At 43.3% G+C, this 18,838-nt stretch overlaps 1 non-coding gene and 1 pseudogene across 2 annotated transcripts in view; one reads left to right on the top strand and one right to left on the bottom strand.

Moving 5' to 3' along the window:
* LOC144682409 (opsin-3-like) overlaps positions 1 to 17,028 on the bottom strand; it is a 40,977-nt pseudogene extending 23,949 nt beyond the window's left edge. The window contains exon 1 of the transcript XR_013577025.1: positions 16,794 to 17,028. The product of XR_013577025.1 is annotated as an opsin-3-like (transcript). The remainder of the gene's footprint in view (positions 1 to 16,793) is intronic.
* A 333-nt stretch (positions 17,029 to 17,361) lies between these two features.
* On the top strand, positions 17,362 to 17,464 carry LOC144683143 (U6 spliceosomal RNA). The gene has a single exon (XR_013577187.1). It is a non-coding gene; the product is annotated as a U6 spliceosomal RNA (small nuclear RNA).
* The last annotated feature ends 1,374 nt before the right edge of the window (positions 17,465 to 18,838 follow it).

Raw genomic sequence — 18,838 nt, forward strand, 5'->3', positions numbered from 1 at the left:
GAGACACATTGTTTCATAACAACAAGCTTCTATCGACAAAGGTGCTGCAGGAAGTAAATGTAACATTTACAGGGAATTCTACACAAGCTTTTTAATGTATTATAGCTATGAGGTGCAGAGAGATTTTTTTAAATCACAAATTAGATGAAAGTGGTCAATAAATACATATGAAGGAAGAAGGAAGAACTTTTCTTGAATCATAGAGTCATGGCACAAGAGAAAGCCATTTGGCTCATTGAGTCCATGCTGGTTCTCTGTACAGCAATACAGACCCATTTTCCCAACCTATCCCCATAACTCTACATGTTTATTTCCCTCAAATGCCTATTCAATTTTCTTTGGGAATCACTGAACACCTTCATTTCTATCACCCTTGTTCAGGTAATTACTAGTCGCTGCGTAAAAATATTGTCCTTCACATCTTCCTGTACCTCTGGCCGAAAACTTTAAATATGTCCTCTAGTCCTTGTATGACCAGCTAATAAGAAGAGCTTTTGTTTATCTACCTTATCTAAACTTGTCATAATCTTGGCCCGAGGCAGGATGGAGTCGGGGCTGGCATGCCAGTCGGCAGCCTGAAATTTTGCAACGACCCATCTCCATGCCCACCCACAACGAGGGCTAAAAATCTTCCAATGAAGTGTCCTGAAGTTCCAGATGGCACAGAAATTGCAAGCAGCAGGTCTCATCCATAATCAAAAAAAGTCTATTCCCTCAGGTGGATTTTACAGAGGACAGATTACCCGCACCAGCCCCATCAATTCAAAAGTCAGTTGGCACCTCTCCGACAAGAAATCTGGCTGCCCCACAGCAATAATACGCAGGGGGCAGACTTGATTAGTGCAGAGTGGGACTCCCACTCCTCAGGGATAGGGAGCCCCACCCTAGAGAGCTGCCGGCCAATCTGATAACCCCGGCAGCACCAGAAAACAGTAGTGGCCACTGTTGGGACTACAACAGTCCCCAAAAAGAAGTGAAGATGTCTCCTGGAATTCAGGTAAGTCAAAGGATTTTGGGCGGGCACAGCTGGAAGACCCTAGCGAGAGGTGTCAGGGGGTGTGGGTATCAGGTTAGAGAAGCCAGGGGGGGAGGGACAAAGGGTGGGTACCATCTTGGGGGTGTTGGCTCCAGTGGGCACAGGGGACCCCCTAAACAATGTAGCCCCTTATTCTTGCCACACAGCAGCCTGCGCTGTCAAAGATTCTGGGCTGCTTGCCTTCTTTCCACTGCCCCCACAGCCTGAAGTATTGCAGCGGAGGCAGAACAAGGCCGTTAAATGGCAGTCAACTGTCCACTTAAGGTTTTCATTCGGCCTAAAGGTGGCTGGGCTGCCTGATGCCTTACTTGTCCTGCATAATATGTGGAACATGTGGGGGATGGGCAGGAAGGTGGCTGGCTGACCATCTGCTTCATTTTAAGTGCCTCGCCTTCAAGTACGCCAACGGGGGCAGCATTAAATTCACTCCCTTCCTTTAGAATCTAGTTAGTATCTTGTTTATTAATAATTTAAATGAATGTCTTTAGATCTCAGCTCCCAAGTCTCGCTGTTGCCTGCTCCCTCTCCCGGACCACTCCCTTTATTAAAATATCAGAATAGCACCCATTCTCTCATTTCACAAAACTCCCTCATTCACTAAACTCTGAGGTTAGTACTCTGTAGAAGCAGTACGCAGTAGAACTGGACTCCATGCCACTTACTCTGTTCTTAAGCAAAGGCTTCCTGTATTATATTAGGCGTGGGCTCTGTTGCAGCTGAGCACATGATAGAGAGATGATGAATGATTTCAAAAGTATATTAGATGGGCAATTGAAGGAAATAAATTTGCAAGGCCATCGAGAAAGAGGTGAATGGGCCTGGAATGTGAGCCGGCATGGACTCCATGGGACAAATGGCTTCCTTCTGTGGCATAATGGCTATGGGCTGAATTTTACCACCTCCAGGTAGTAGGTCTGCATGTGGAGGAGTGCCCATGAATTACCATGCCAGCCTGCCCCTGCTGCAATTTTTCAAGTGGCAAGGGGTTGCCCGTGAGTCAATTGAGGGCCTTCCGTGGACAATCAATGCCCACTTAAGGGTCTCATCCTGTTGCCCCTGGAATTTAACTAGTCTCAGTACAGTCCCATGCCAAGCTTCCAGTCCAGCAGCTTTGCCTGTGTGGTCTGATGGCAGACAAGATGGCGTGTGCCTCGCTAGCCTGCCCTCTGGGCCTATCAGAGGGTCCCCTGCAGGTCTTCCTGCACTGTGCCCCACCCCCCCCGACCCTAGTTCCCCTATCCTCTTGGTCTGTCCACCCTGACCTCCAACACCCCTCACCCCCCTTTCCAGGACCTGCCAGCTTGGGCCTAGCATGACCACCCGCTCACTTACATCACACTCTGGCTAAGGCTCTGCCTCCAACTCCTCAATGTCGGGACTGAATGCAATCTCAGTAGTGGCCATCACTCCCAGTGGTGCTGGGATTGGAGAGCTGCCAGCCATTTGATTAGGGGCCGCTCTCAGGGGCAGGGCCTCCTCCCCAGATGGGAGCACAAGTCTCGCCTCAAGGCAATTAACCTCTATGTGTTAAATGGCTGCAGGGCAAATTTTTTGTCAGTGGGATGGGGACTCAAACCCAATGACTCTATAAAAATTCCACTGAGCAGGAAGATATCAATGAGGAGAAAAGGAGAAGGGATAATGAGATAGCTTTTCTTCTCTTAATGGCCTATGGAACATTCAGTTCTCAAAAGAAAGGAGAAAGAGGCAGAGACCTCGTACATCTGACCTCTGCCCCCTTTCCATTGCCCAGGAACTTTCCACAAAGTGGGGTTGGTGGGGGGGTGTGGAACTCCATTGACCCCATTTTCCTTCACCTTTGATGGCTTGGTGCCCATATACAGAATAAGTTGACTAGCTTTTGTGTCCAGCCCTACATAAAAACGGAGAACATGAGAGGAGCAAACTATATCACTGGGGAAGCCTAAAAATGTATATGTTACCTTTATTTCCATAGATCTCCAGTGGATCCTTGAGACTGGGGGCCTCATGATTGTTTTTGGACATTCCCCACAAAGCCTTATATCCAGCAGTCACCTCTGCCTCCAATCCTGGCACAGAGGAGAGAAGCCTACACCAAGGTAAAACTTATGCAAGTGCTACTGTTCAGATTTTATAAGCCTACTCCAGAAATATCAGAATAGTACTCAATACAGTTAACACGTAAGATGACTGTTGAGATCTGATCTCGTGGTCAGTGAACTAAAGCTTAACACACTCATATTTTAGCAGAGGTGTTAACCTATTTAAAATAATTAGGTTAATGCTGCATTAAAATAGCAGACTAAGGAACATTGTACAAATATGTGAAACATTTGTCCATTATTATTGTCAACATTCATTTCTACACGTTAAACTCTAATAAAATAGACCCTGCAATTACTTGTTCTGTATTTTGATTGTACTACAAAACTATTTTTCACCATTATACTGAAATTACATCTTAATTTAAAGGGTATTTTCAGCCTGGAAAATGATTAGAATTAATTGTATGCTCTGAAATGTAGATTAGCTGTACAGGATTACACATTTTCTAGTTATTCTGTAGTGATCATGTTCATCCACTGCTCAATATTGTAATAGTATGGATGAACAGGCATGTTAGAATTGTAATTTTTACTCTGTCAGTCCCAAATTCCTCTCAACCTTCTCTTCTCTAAGGGGAACCACCCCAGATTCTCCAATTTACCCACACAACCAAAATCCCTCATTCCTGGAAACATTCTCGTAAGTCTCTTTCTCCCTAAAGCGTTCACCTCCTTCCTAAAATGGTACCACAGTACTCCAGTTGAGGCCAAAGCAGAGGGTTATAAAGGTTCATTATAACTTCCTGCTTTTGTATTCTATAGAAAGAATTTTGCGGCCCCTTCCGCTGGCAGGATCTTCTGTTCCCACCGAAGTTCTGGATGGATCACTACATTTTAAATTCCTCCCTATATCTCAATTTATAAAACCCCAGGTCCCATATGCCTTTTTAACTTTCTCAACTTGCCCTGCTGCCTTCAGGGATTTGTACACATATATCCCCAGGTTTCCCTGATCCTGAATCCCCTTTTAGAATTATGCCCTATATTTTATATTGCCTCTCCTCTTTCCTCCTACCAAAATGCCCATTCCACCAGCTTGTCAATGTCCTCTTGAAGTCTATCACTACCTTCCTCAAAATTTGCAATTCTTCCAAGTTTTGTGTCATCTGCAAATTTTGAAATTGTGCCCTGTAATTAACTGATGGATCAGGCCCTTCTCAAACAGTCCACCCTACCTAAGTGCAAACAAGGACCCATTGATGTGAGTATATCTGTGCTGGTGGAGGGTGCATTGTTAGAAAGTGATGATGCTGGCACTGCTGTCTTGGATTCTTGAGAACTCTGGCACTCGATCTCCATGATTGACCCTGTGGGAGACACAAGAAGAGATCATGAGAATTAGCTTTTGGCAGCATAAGTCTTTCCAATGCTGATACTTCCCAATGTAGCTGAGCTTTTGGCACGCACCAGATGGAGTGGAGTGCCCTTCACCCCTTCAGCTAAAGATCAGAAAATCTTTTCACCCTCTCGTCCAGGTATGCCCATCTCTCTGTTCCAACTTGGTCATGCGGGGCCACTCTGGCAACTTCCGTTGCTGCCTCCTCCATGGCAGTCATGGTGACAAGCTTGGAAACATGTCCTCCAGTACAAGCAGCAATTTTTTTAATTAATTCATGGGATGTGGGTTCGCTGGCTAGGCCAGCATTTATTGCCCATCCCTAATTGCCCTTGAGAAGGAGGTGGTGAACTGCCTTCTTGAATTGCTGCAGTACACCCATAGTGCTGTTAAGGAGGGAGTTCCAGGATTTTGGCCCAGTTACAGTGAAGGAACGGCGATATATTTCTAAGTCAGGATGGTGAGTGACTTGGAGGGGAACTTCCAGGTGGTGGTGTTCCTATCTATCTGCTGTCCTTGTCCTTCTAGATGACAATAGAAGTGGGTTTGGAAGGTGCTGTCTAAGAAGGCTTGGTGCATCTTGTAGATGGCACACACTGCTACCACTGTTGGTCAGTGGTGGAGGGAGTGAATGTTTGTGGATGGGGTGCCAATCAAGCAGGCTGATTTGTCCTAGATGGTGTCAAGCTTCTTGAGTGTTGCTGGAGCTGCACTCATCCAGGTGAGTGGAGAGTATTCCATTAAACTCCTGCCTTGTGCATTGTAGATGGTGGACAGGCTTTGGGGAGTCAGGAGGTAAAGTTACTCGCTGCAGAATTCCAAGCCTCTGATCTGCTCTTGTATTTATATGCTCAGTCCAGCTCAGTTTCTGGTCAATGGTAACCCCCAGCACTTTTATAGTGGGGGATTCAGCAATGATAATGCCAAGGGACGATGGTTAGATTCTTTCTTGTTGGAGGTGGTCATTGCCTGCCACTTGTTAGCCCAAGTCTGGATATTATCTAGGTCTTACTGCATTTGGACGTGGACTGCTTCAGTATCTGAGGAGTTGTGAATGATGCTGAACATTGTGCAATCATCAGTGAACATCCTCACTTCTGACCTTATGATGGAAGGAAGGTCATTGATGAAACAGCTGAAGATGGTTGGGCCTAGGACACTACCCTGAAGAACTCCTGCAGTGATGTCCTGGAGCTGAGATGATTGACCTCCAAAAACCTTAACCATCTTCCTTTGTGCTAGGCATGACTCCAACCAGTGGAGAGCTTTCCCGCTGATTACCATTGACTCCAGTTTTGCTAGGGTTGCTTGATGCCATGCTCTGTCAAATGCTGCCTTGATGCCAAGGGCAGTCACTCTCACCTCACTTTTCATGCCCCCTTTTCCTACAAGGGCAAGTGCGAGAGAAGGATAGGCACTGTTGACCTCTCTGACCAGGGCCAGTGGCTCATTTAAATATGGAACTGCATAGATCAGTGCTGCCAGGTCTTCAGCATCATTAAAACAGTTTCTCTAACATGTCTTCCTTCTTCCTTAACCGAGGTTTTCCACACACGGTGGTTGACAGGGTCCTCAACCGTGTCCGGCCCATCTCCCGCGCATCCACCCTCACACCTTCCTCTCCCTTCCAGAACCATGATAGGGTCCCCCTTGTCCTCACTTATCATCCGACCAGCCTCCGCATTCAAAGGATCATCCTCCGCCATTTCCGCCAACTCCAGTATGATGCCACCACCAAACACACCTTCCCTTCACCCCCCCTTTCGGCATTCTGCAGGGATTGTTCCCTCCGGGACACCCTGGTCCACTCCTCCATCACCCCTTACACCTCAACCCCCTCCCACGGCACCTTCCCATGCAACTGCAGAATGTGCAACATCTGCCCTTTTCCTTCCCCCATCCTCACCATCCAAGGGCCCAAATACTCCTTTCAAGTGAAGCAGCACTTCACTTGCACTTCCCTCAATTTAGTTTACTGCATTCGCTGCTCCCAATGCGGTTTCCTCTACATTGGAGAGACCAAACACAGACTGGGTGACCACTTTGTGGAACACCTTTGGTCTGTCCGCAAGTATTACCCAGACCTCCATGTCGCTTGCCATTTCAACACACCACCCTGCTCTCATGCCCACATGTCCGTCCTTGGCCTGCTGCAATGTTCCACTGAAACTCAACGCAAACTGGAGGAACAGCACCTCATCTTCCGACTAGGCACTTTACAGCCTTCCAGACTGAATATTGAGTTCAACAACTTCAGATCATGAACTCTCTCCTCCATCCCCACCCCCTTTCTGATCCCCCTTTTTCCAATAATTTATAATTTTTAAAATATATTTTTCTTTTCCCACCTATTTCCATTATTTTTAAATTTATTTCCATCCATTGTTTTATCTCCACCTTTAAACCTATTTTGATCCCTTCCCCCCACCCCACCCCCACTAGGGCTATCTGTACCTTGCTCGTCCGGCACATTCTATAGCTAATATCACCACCGTCAACACCCCTTTATCCTTTTGTCTATGATATCTTTGGCAATCTCTTCTTTGCCTCCACCTATCACTGGCCCACTATCCAGCTCTACCTGTCCCACCCCCCTCAGCTTATATTACACCTCATTTCTATTTTTCCTTAGTTCTGATGAAGAGTCATACGGACTCGAAACGTTAATTGTATTCCTCTCCACAGATGCTGTCAGACCTGCTGAGTTTTTCCAGTTTTTTTTGTTTTTGTTTCAGATTTCCAGCATCCGCAGTATTTTGCTTTTATATTAAAACTCTGGACATTGCCAATAAGTCATTAATTACCCTGTGCACACATTACTCCCATGTTCAGGAGCGCTATGTGCCCTCAGGCTGCTCAGCTGCTCAGCTGCTGTGTCTGTTGGAGATTGCATATCTAGAGACTTGTCTTGTTTTGCACACACCTCGCCAGAGCAAAGAAGGTCATTAAGCCTCTTGCGGAACTGTATGCAGTTCTTCCGCACTAAACTCCCACTGCTGACGTTTTCAGCCACCTCCAGCCATGTCTGTTTTGTTTGGATGGGCGGCTTTCTCTTGCAACCCTCTGAGAACAGCATCCCCTTCCTTTTCCAGAAGCACCTCATCATCCGTAAAGAATGGACAGTCCTGCGCAGGGTGCCAGGCCTCTGCCTCTTCCCCTGTTGCCCTGGTGCTTGCAGCTTGCTTCCTCAGTAATAGAAGCCATGAGGCCTTTAAATCAGGCCTGCACATTAGAAACCCCGCATCCATCCTGTACCCATCACACTAATTGGTTGTCAAACCCACCCTCCAGCCAATTAGCAGCCCGTTGTTGCCAAAATCAGGGGTTGTGGCTACTTCGCCTCCGGGGGGTGTAGTGCCAAATTTTGAGGTGCCGGAACTCTAAGAAAATGTTCACCATATAATTTCTACATCTACTATTATGTTGTTTTCTTATGTATTAATCATTGGAGTCCCCAAAAGTCAGTAAAGCTTTGCTTTTTAAGTGAAAAATACTAGTGCCCTCACTGCCACCAACTTCTTTCTCACCCCTCCCTCCAACAACCTCCCCCACCCTCAGACTCACCCTCCCAAACACCCCACCCAATCCCCAGACCCCACCCCCAAACCATCCGCCCTCCCAAACCCCCCAACCACCCCCAGACCCTATCCATCCCCCAACTTTTGTCCCCCCAACATCCCTCAACCCCCCATCTCCAACCCCCAACCCCACTTCTCCACCCCCCAACACTCCCCTTCCCCAGTCCCCAGCCTCCCCAGCAACAGCACAGCAATTAGTGAAATTGACATATCAGCTTCAAAAAATCAGAACTCTCAGCCTGAAAGTTTCGGGTTTTTTTTAAACCGGTCTGTCAGGTCTTTAGCTCTGGCTGCTCAGCTTGATGTGAACTCCATTTAAAACACTGAGTCTGGGTTCCCCTAGCCCCCGGGTGTTTGGAACCATCTGCACCCCCCTTCTCCCGGGCCCTGGTTAGAGGTGCCGGAGCAGTGCTCTAGCGTGCTCTGGAAGTACTAAACCCCTGTTCTCCCCCAGTGTAGGATAGGGACATAGAAATGGTCCCAATGTCAGGTTCCTGACCCCAGAGGGCAAATGCTTTCGCAGCTGGTGTTTATTTTAGAGCCAATGTTAACTGTAAATTTTTTTTAAATGGCTAACCCATTGACCTGCCGGAGTCTAAAGTCTGTAAGTTATGTAAAACGGAACCTAAATGGTAATAATATTGTGACGACCTTTGACCTGGAAGCAGTAATTAGTAAGGAAAATTTGTGATTACTTTAAAATGTTTGGAAATCTGTTTCCAACATTTAAACAAACACAATTTCACACTTGTTTTTGCTATATTTTAATCGGGAAATCAACATGAGTACCTTTAAAGCTCAAGCATTTGTTGGAAGAGAGGATCTGACACCCACAGACTTGAAACAGTTGAGAAAAGAAAGTTTACAGGCTGCAGAAGAGCATGTGGGGATTAACATAAGATCAGGAGCTAAGAGGGATGGAATCCTTGAAGAATTGGCTAGGTACCTGGAGCTCGAGGAAGAAAGGACCTGTTCTGTTAGTGATGGAGTGCAAGTGGCCAGAATTGAAAAATAAATAGAACTAAGAAATAAGAACAGAAAATGGTGGAAAAACTCAGCAGGTCTGGCAGCATCTGTGGAGAGAGAAACAGTTTACATTTCGAGTCCGTATGACTCTTCTCTTCCTTAGAACTAAGAAAGTTTGGCTTAGAAAGTGAGAAGTTAGAAAGAAGAACGAGATAATGAAATAGATAGGGAGAGAGATAAGAGAAAGGTGAAAAATTTGAAATGGATTATGAGTTCTGATCACACAAACCTGAGTTGATGAGGAGAAGTGAGGCAGACTCAGAGAGGAGGAATCCACTAGCACTCCACTATATGCCCTGATGGGCAGGCTGCAATGATGGGAGTCGGGTGACATGGCCAAGCCAGCTGAGTCACCTTTTGCAGAAGAAAGATGAAACTGGAAGCTGCTCTGAGCTTTTTCTTACTTCAGTGCTGGATATAAAATCCCACCAGTGTATGCCTAGAATCCTTTGAAGATATCTGGTATCAAATGCTTCCAGTTTCCTTTCTTGGCAAGTTTTCAGGTTCCAAGGAGAGAATTTTCTCCTTGTTAAGGGGGTTTCCCGGGAGCGGGCGCTGGTGAGCACACAGCCGATCGCGACCCGCGATTGGCTGCACGCTGCCATTTTAGCCTGCCCAGCGTGACGCGCACCCAGAAGCGCTCAGTGCTACCTGTGCGGGCGGGGGTAGGAGGCTGAGTCAGGGCCTGCATTCTTTCGCACATACGCGCATAGAGCTGCCTCAGGGAGATTAGTTTGAATTTGAAAATTTTAAATAAAGAAAAGAAAATTTAAGACATGTCCCCTCATGTGACAGTGTCACATGAGCTCGGACATGTCTATGACTTTTATTAAAAAATTTTGTTAAACTTTAAAAACCTTCATGAAACCTCATCCCACCCGTGGATGATATTTCATGATAAATGTGAAGGCTGCCTGGGCTCATCGCCTGCCCACCAACCTTAAGGATGGACAGGCAGCCCCATTAATTAGTTTAATTGATACTTGAATGGCCTTAATTGGCCTTTGACAGTTCTACGGGCACGCAACAGACTCTGGTGCATGCCCACCAAACTGAGGATCAGGATGACACGCGGTGTCATCAGGACGCATGCCCGATGTCACGGTGTGTCATTTTACACGTCGGTGAGCGAGGCCCGCCCCACCACACCGACCTGAAGATTCTGGCCCAAGTTTCTCAACCATATAGGAGACTGGAGAGCACAGTTGCACTATAGAACCTAAGCTTTGTTTTCATGGAAAGCTTTTTGCTGTTCCAAATCTTTCTACTTAAGGTTGTTTATAGTATATATGCAGTGCAAATCTGCCCTACACTTTTTATTATGCATGAAGATGAATCAGCCAAATTTTCAAAACATCGACTGAGTGTCACATATAAAAGATTGCATTAAGTGCAACAACTAATCAGAAGGTGCTACTCTTGCTCTCAGTGATATGGTACTTAAAGAAAGAGCAGCACCGTCTAATTGGTTTGTGATTCACTTAATACAATCTTGCAAAATCACAAATTGATAGTACAATACATCCTCAGCCTGAAAGCATTTGCCTGAACTTCCTGTCTGCTTAATGGAGCATGTTTCTACTGAAACATTAAAAAAAACCATGTCTTTTTCTCAATTATCTAGAGACGAGAAGCTGAAATTATCATTTACTTTGACAGCTTCAAAAGCACACAGAAGTTTCATTCTTTTCTTCTGTGTGCAAAATTAAACAAAAATGTCATTAGTGAATAATTTTTGTGCTTGTTCACTTGGATTTTGTGGAATAATAACTATTGTTTGATTTTTTAAAAGTCTTTTACAGGATGTGGGTGGCACTGGCTAGCCAACACTTGTTGCCTATCACTAATTGCCCGTGAGAAGGTGGTGCTGAGCTGCTTTCTTGAACTGCTGCAGTCCATCTGATATAGGTACACCCACAGTGCTGTAAAAGGGATGTTCCAGGATTTTGACCCAGCAACGGTGAAGGAGCAGCAATATAGTTCCAAGTCAGGGTGATGTGTGGCTTGGGGGAACTTGCAGGTGTTCCCATGCATTTGCTGGACTTGTCATTCTAGAGGTCATGGATTTGGAAGGTGCTGCCAAAAGAAGCTTGAAGATTTCCTGCAGTGGATCTTGTAGATGGTACACACTGCTGCCTCCATACATCGGTGGTGGAGGGAGTGAATGTTTAACGTGGTGGGTGGTGTGCTGCTCAAGTGGGCTGTTTTATCCTGGATAATATTGAGCTTCTTGAGTGTTGCTGAAGCTGCACTCATCCAGGCAAGTAGAGAGTATTCTATCACACTCCTGACTCGTGCCTTGTCAACACGCTTTGGGGAGTCAGGAGGTGAGCTCTTTGCTGAAAAATTCCCAGCTTCTGACCTGCTCTTATAGCCATTGTATTTATATGGCTGATCCAGTTAAGTTTCTGATCAATGGTAACACCCAGGACATTGATAGTGGAGGATTCAGTGATGGTCATGCCATTGAACAACAAGGGGAGATGGTTAGATCAGACCTGTGATAAATATTATTTGCTGATTAAAAGCATGATGTGCACCCGGAAGTGCTCAATGCTCCCTGCACAGTGGGGGGAGGAGGGGGAGTCAGCACCAGTGCTCTTTCGCGCGCACGCGCGCACCCGCGAAAGAGCGCAGAAATCTCCCTGAGTCACAGAGCTGCCTCAGGGAAATTAGTTTGATTTTCAAAAATTTTAATAAAGAGAAAAAAATATGTTTAAGACATGTCCCCTCATGTGACAGTGTCACATGAGCTGGGACATGTCAATTACCTTCAATAAATAAATTTATTTAATTTATAAACCTTTCATGAAACTTCATCCCGCCTGTGGATGAGGTTTCCTGATAAATGTGAAGGCCGCCTGGGCTCTTTGCCTGTCCACCAGCCTTAAGGTTGGACGGGCAGCTCAGTTAATAACTTTAATTAGTTTTTAAATGGCCTTAATAGGCCTTTGATGGTTCGGCGAGCGCACAGCAGAGTCGGCTGCGTGCCCACAGAACTGAAGGTCTGAATGACGCACGGTGATGTCGGGATGCATGCCCGATGTCACCGCGTGTCATTTTAGATGTCAACGAGCGGGGCCCCCCCACTCACCGACCCGAAGATTCTGGCCATAGGGAACAATTGAGGGTTAGGAAAGAGGAATACGTTAATTATACAGCAGCAAAGGAGTGATTGATAAGAGGGGAAAAAAGATTCGGAGCGAGGTCAGAAAAAAATTAGGAAGGCAAAGAGGAACCATGAAATTAAATTATCAAACAGCATACAACAAAATAATAAAATATTTTACAGACACATCAATAAAAAAGAATGTTTTGATGGGAATAGGAGCATTAATAGATATTCAGGTTAATACCACAGCTAACATTAGAGAGATGGCAGAAATATTAAATAATTATTTCTCTTTGATATTTGCCAGGGAGATAGAACAAGTAGACATGACATTGAACTATGAGATGGGCAATCAGCATTTAAAATAAGCTAAATATTGAATAAACTCAAATAGGATATAGGTCATGGTCCAGATGAATTGCATTCACATTTACTATTGGAACCTAGGAAAAAGATATTAGAGACATATGTTTAATAATAGCAGCAGTGGTTCTTGCACTTAAATGGTGTAGAAATTTGTTAGAAATGGCATAGTGCCAGAAGACTAGCAGGCAGCTAAAATAATTCTTGTATTTAAGAAGAGGGGCAGAACATGCTCAGGTAATTCTAGCCAAATAATGAAATCCTTACTAAAGGTGAGAATTGAAGGGCATCTAGAAATTAGGAACATAATAATGAGCAGTCAGCATGGATTTCAAAAGGGAAAACTATCCTTGACTAAACTTAGTGAATTTTTGAGGAGGTAACAGAGAAGGTAGACAATGGTAATGCAGTCAATGTCATTTATCTGGATTTTCAAGAGGCCTTCAATAAGGTGCGCCATAATAGGCTAACTAATAAAGTCAGAGAATGTGAAGTCAGGGGACAAGTGGCAGGATGGGTTGCTAGCTGGTTTCAAAACAGAAAGCAGAAAGTGGGAATAAAGGATGGTTATTCACAGTGCTTGATTAATTTACATTAACAATTTGAAGCATAACACAATTTCTAACTTTGCAGATGACATCAAATTGGGGCAGATAGTCAATACAGGGGAAGATTGCAAGAAATTACAGGAGGACATTAATAAACTTGTAGAATGGGCAAATAATTGGCAAATGAAGTTCAGCACAGATAAATGTGAGGTGGTACATTTTGGTAGGAAGAATAGGAGAGGACACTTATTACTTGGATGGTACAAGTCTAGATTGGGTAGAGGAATGAAAGGGTCTTAGAATACAAATACATCAATCATTAAAAGTTGCACCACAGGTTACCAAGGCCATACAAAAAAAAGCAAACAAAGCTCCAGGCTTTATTTCTAGAGGGTTGAAAAGTAGTTAAACCTGGATCAAATCTTGGTTAGAGTACCATGTGCAGTTCTGGTGGCCATATTACAGAAAGGGTATTGAGGCACCGGAGAGGGAGCAGAGAAGATTTACAAGGATGATACAAGAAATATGTGGGTTTGCATATGAGGAAAAGGTTCACAGGGTGGGTCTCTTTTCTCTTAAAAAAAGGCTGAGTGGTGAAATAATAGAGATCTTTAAAATTATGAAAGGTTTTGATAGAGTGAATACAGAGAGAATGTTTCTTCTTGTAGGGAAAATAATGATTAGAGATCATCAATACAAGATAGCCACCAAGAAATCCAAACTTCTTTACCTAAAAAGCGGTGAGAATGTGAAACTTGCTCTGACAGGGAGTGGTTAAACCAAATAGTATAGATACATTTCAGGGAAAGCTAGACAAACATGAGGGAGAAGGAAATGAAGGGTTACAATGATAAATTTAGAAGAGGAAAGATGGGACGAGGCTTAACTCCATCCGTCTCGCTGGCAACAGTCTGAAATTAGGCCAGTCTGTTCACAGCCTTTGTGTAATATTTCTTCTGACCTCATATTTGTGCCATCACTAATACCACTTATTTCCACATCCATAACATTGCCTGACTTCGGCAAGTCTCAGCTCATAAGTTGCTGAAATCCTCATCCATGTCTTTGTTATCTCTAGGCTTGATTCACCCAACACACTTCTGGCTGTTCTCCTACATTGTATCCTCTGTATACTTGAGGTCATCCAAAATCCTGCTGCCCATGTCTTAACTTGCACCAAGTCTTGTTCCCCTATCATCCTGTACTTGCTGGCCTACATTGGCTACCGGTCAAGCAACATCTTAACTTTAAATTTTCATCTTAATTTTTAAAACCCTCTCTTTAATCTCCTCCAGCCTCGCAACCCTCCAAGATATCCGCACTGCTCTAATTCTAGCCTCTTGTGCAAGCCTGATGTTAATCCTTCCACCATTGTTGGATGTCCCTTTAGTTGCCTAGGCTCCAAACTCTGGAATACCATCCCTACACCCCTCCACCTCATTTTCCTCCTTTAAGATACTCCTTAAAACCAACCTCTTTGACCAGGCCAACACAAAATATTTTGGTCATCTGACACAATAAATCCTATGTGGCTTGGTGTCATTCTTTGTTTTATAATGCTCCTGTGAAGCACCTTGGGACATTTTATGTTAAAGATGCTATATAAGTCACTTTTGTATATCCTATGTAATCCTACGCAATCATCAACAATTTAGAAAACAATGTTGTTGCTAAGGTTAGAACTCAGAATAATAATAAACAAGAATAGGTAATAAAAGGAAAATGCTGTGGTCTTGTCCTTATGAATTTTGTACAATAAACTTTTGTAATTCTTTAAACAATGGCTCCCCCATTGTGGCCTGTTACAGCTGAGCCACCTTCCATTCAAGATTCCACTTGCAAACTTGACCAGGTATTGCAATCGACAAGGTAAAGCACTGCGTATGTATATATTACTTGACTGAATACATAAACATTAATTAAAGAATCATTGCAGGAAGCCATTCAGCCCATTGAGCGGGTGCCAACTTCTTGAACTAGTTATCCCATTATTTCCAGTACTCAATTCCATGCACTGCATGTTTTTCTTCTTTTCAAGAATGTATTCAATTTCCTTTTGAAAGCTACCATCAATCCTCAATGCAATCTAGAACAGAACAATGCTGTAAGGAACATATCTTTTTATTTCTGTTGGACTGCTATAAAGAACATATCTTTGTATTTTCTGTTGGATTGTGAATTAAAATTACAATGGATGCAGGTTGAAATACATGTCCACTGGAACTGGATGAGAGATATATACAATGTTGCGGTCCTGGAACAGAGTGCCAATGAAAGACAAGATGGTGCCAGAAGAGGGTCCTGGACCAGGGGAGCAGCGTGGCAACAGCGTTTTGATTGGCTCCAGACCAGGTGACCGGGTTTTAAGTGGGAGCAGAGCTGAGTAGTTCCTAGCCTGAAAGGAACAAGACCTAAAACCTCTTTCTCCTGTATGTGAAAGTTTCCAGTAATTCCACAATAATAGCTAGCTGGCTTTTCTTCTCGTATCTCTATAACCTGCTTTCTCTCTGAAAACCCATGTCAAGAGGCAAAGGGAAAAATCACTGTTAGAGACATTGAAAGGCAAGTGCTCAACTAATGAACTACGGACTGAAAGTGCTGGGAAGATCACCTCATGTTATCAACAAGAACTTAAAGGAATTTGGAAGACATCGATCAAAATCAACTCATCGAATCCTGTATTCCAGAATTGGTGCTATTGAACTGTCTTATCCCACCCTTAAAATCCATATTTTTGTGTGTCTCATGTTTCTTTTATGTGTGTGTATAGCGATTTAAGAAGGGGTAGAGTTTAGGTTATAGAGTTAGAAATTAGCAGTTCATATTTCTTTCTTTTGCCACTGATTAACGACAGTTTGTTCAATAAACAGTTGTTTACTTATTAAGTTTAACATGGTGCTCGCATTCTGTTAACCTAAATTAAACAGTTAGATGGGTTGATTAAATTTTTCCACATTTGTCACGGCTCTGGGAGCATTAAGGATTGATATTAGCACTATCCCCAGTGAGTCCTGACCACGCACTGTTCTTTTGATCGCACATAATAGTCACAAACTGCATGGAATAATAGCTATTGTGCGTTATTACTCATAATACCACAGCTAAACTATAATGAATTTCCCCTCACATGCAGATAAATTGAGAACATTCTCACAAATTATCTTATTATAAAGCTTCGATGTTGTATTATAACTTAACCATACAAAATCACCACCAATAATGTATGTCCACAGTGATACATGCATCAAAAAAATGCTGGGGAAGAAATGTCTCAATGTGGCTGTGTGGAGTGGAATAGACAGGTAGCAATCAGCAAACCGGTAACCTCAATAAAACAATTTCTCGAATGTGAGAACTCTGCTCAAGTCAGTTACCGACTCAGTTTTTCCACAACAAATATTGTAAACATTTGAGGAAATCCAAAAATAGTACAATATACTATTATAAAAAATGGATTTATAAACCAATTATAAAAAAATCCAAGCAGCAGATGTTTAATTTATTTAGGATTATATTAACTGGAGAATAATTTCCAGCAAATACTGAGCATTAGTTTCTGGGCGAATGAATCATTCTTCACTGATACATGTGAAAGCGCAATTTGATAATAATGCAACTCTGTAACAAGATTGAAGCATTGGATAGCTAAACCGATGAGAAAATCGAAAAGGGTCGATTTATTTGCTTTTAAAATATCAAGGGCTTACCAAACAGAGAGTTTGCGAATCCATACCATTTACAACCTTGCTCTCCCGCGAGCCATCGACCCACCAAACTAGCAGCAAAACTGAGTGGCGTCCCAAAGACACACACAAGCATATCGCTAACACTGATGTTCATCAGCAACATGTTGATCGGGCTCCTCAACGCCTTGAACTTACAGAACATCCCGAGCACCAACAGGTTGTTGAGAAACCCCAAGACCATGATGAAGCCAAGACACACTGCCACCACCGTGAGCAGAGGTTGGGACAGCCCACTTGACACTTCCTGGGACAAGGCAGGTCCAGAAGTGGACCCAGAGCTCCAGTTTACACTCATCGTCTCTTCAATATAAATTTGCTACGAGTTAGCAGCGAACTCCAAGATAGTCCGATTGATCCTTAAAACATGGCGTTGCTAAGTCTGGATCTCTGGGTCGAGGAACTTTGAATTAATGTTCTCTCCTGTTTCGTGCTGATATCGCTGTAAGATATATGGAATATACTAGCCAACCGCTGCTGCCTAATACAGTAAATCACCTGTTACTATGGTGATTAAAGGTGTATGTCTGACGTAACTCAATTCCACAACATGACAAACTGGAACGATACAGAGAAGATTAGCATGGCCCCTACGCAAGGATGACATGCAAACTCGTCCACCGTAAAAAAAATTAAGTTTCAAGCTGTCAGAATCCAGTATTTTCTGAAAAATACTTTTAAGAGTAACAGTTTAGGAGGACACAAATTTAAGAGCACAAATGGAAGCAACCATTTACACCCATGATTTTATTCTGCTGGCTGTACAGCGGATGTACATTAAAAAATTATTTCAAATTTATATAGGGTCCAGTATTGTGCACAAAGGCCAGGAGTGCAGATGGTAACTCCTGGTTACCATTATTGCGCTTTCACATGTATCAGTGAAGAATGATTCATTCGCCCAATACCTGGTATTGGAAAGCTATTGTCAATCTCCTGGTATTGATGTGCTCAACTACTTCTGCATGCTACTGTCCAGATACCTGCACCCACCTGCAGGGAGCCTCAACAACTTCTCCAATTGGGGTTCTCCAACAGCAACCATTTTGCTTGTAACAGTAACTGTGCCATTCATCATTCAATAATGGCGCCCACTCTTTAAGAGGTATAGGTTGTCTCTAAGTTGAGGAACGCCAGCACATTTTCAACACCTCCCAATCAGCAAGCTGCCACTTGCTAACACGAATAGCACTGAAAATATGTCCTGACCATGGAAATGAGGCACCCACCTCAAAACGCTGCACACCTCATGTTAGCAGGTTCAAGTGGGCCACCCATGTTTGTTCCCATTTTGGACACATATTTAAAACTCACGCCCTGCAAGTCTTTAATAAATATAAATTTCCATCAAGAATAGTAATAACCTTATAAAATCCTCAAAAGTCATCAATGTAATTTCTATGTTTTAGATTTTAAAAAATTCTTAAGCCTGAAAAATGGTTCAGAAAATACATATTTTAGCTGAAGATACGATTAAAATCAATTAGTCAGTGACTAAAAATCCCTTTATCAACAAGAAACCCAAATGATAGAAGCTGCTAATCACAGCTGCTCAGGATTACTGATGCTTTCAATCTGAGCTGTTCAGAAATCCGTGTTTGCCTGACTTGCCTGAAATAAAGCTTTGGAGATTCTGTCCCCAGTTCATTAAAATTATTTTGGAAAAAAGCAAAGAACCAGAATCCTCACTGGATGAAGTGACATATTCAATTCCTATTGATGCACAGATTGCAAGCTGGCAAATTCTGGAAACTTCATGTGATCTGAATACACAGAAATAGTTGAAAGCTCTCTCCGGTTGTTGTGAGATAAAATATGCAGTTGAAGATCAGTCTATTAATATTTGTTTAAAAAGTGAATAAAACATATCTTGTATATTAGAAATGTCATCAATTTATGTCAAACAGGCATTTTAACTGCCAAAAAGCATTTTGAGTGACTCTGTTGGTTCAACAAACTATGACAAGTAACTGTTTATTACATAAACTTCTCCCATTATAAAATTTTTA

This window comes from Cetorhinus maximus, chromosome 7 (genome assembly GCF_964194155.1).
Source record: "Cetorhinus maximus chromosome 7, sCetMax3.hap1.1, whole genome shotgun sequence".
NCBI lineage: Eukaryota > Metazoa > Chordata > Chondrichthyes > Lamniformes > Cetorhinidae > Cetorhinus > Cetorhinus maximus.